This window comes from Brassica oleracea, chromosome C5 (assembly GCF_000695525.1).
Source record: "Brassica oleracea var. oleracea cultivar TO1000 chromosome C5, BOL, whole genome shotgun sequence".
NCBI lineage: Eukaryota > Viridiplantae > Streptophyta > Magnoliopsida > Brassicales > Brassicaceae > Brassica > Brassica oleracea.
In genome coordinates, this window is record NC_027752.1 from 37,657,082 (window position 1) to 37,657,417 (window position 336).

The window sequence follows — 336 nt, forward strand, 5'->3', positions numbered from 1 at the left end:
TTTCACTTGATAACGCTTCCACTTCCTTTCCAACATCGGACGCCAACTTTCTACGCTTCCACTTCCTTTCCAATATCAGATGCCAACTTTCTACGACTTAGTGCATCTGCGACCACATTAGCTTTGCCTGGATGATATTGAATCTTCAGGTCGTAATCCGCCACAAACTCCATCCATCGCCTTTGTCAAAGGTTCAAATCAGGCTGTGTGAACAAGTACTTAAGACTCTTATGATCTGTGAATACTTCCACGACTTCTCCATATAAGTATAATCTCCAAATCCTTAATACAAACACCATTGCCGCCATTTCTAAATCGTGTGTTGGGTAGTTCTCT

The 336-nt window shown here is 42.0% G+C and overlaps 1 protein-coding gene across 1 annotated transcript in view; it reads right to left on the minus strand.

Moving 5' to 3' along the window:
• Positions 1-336, minus strand: part of LOC106292241 — a 6,037-nt gene that overhangs the window by 1,319 nt on the left and 4,382 nt on the right. The gene's annotated exons all lie outside the window — the stretch shown is intronic.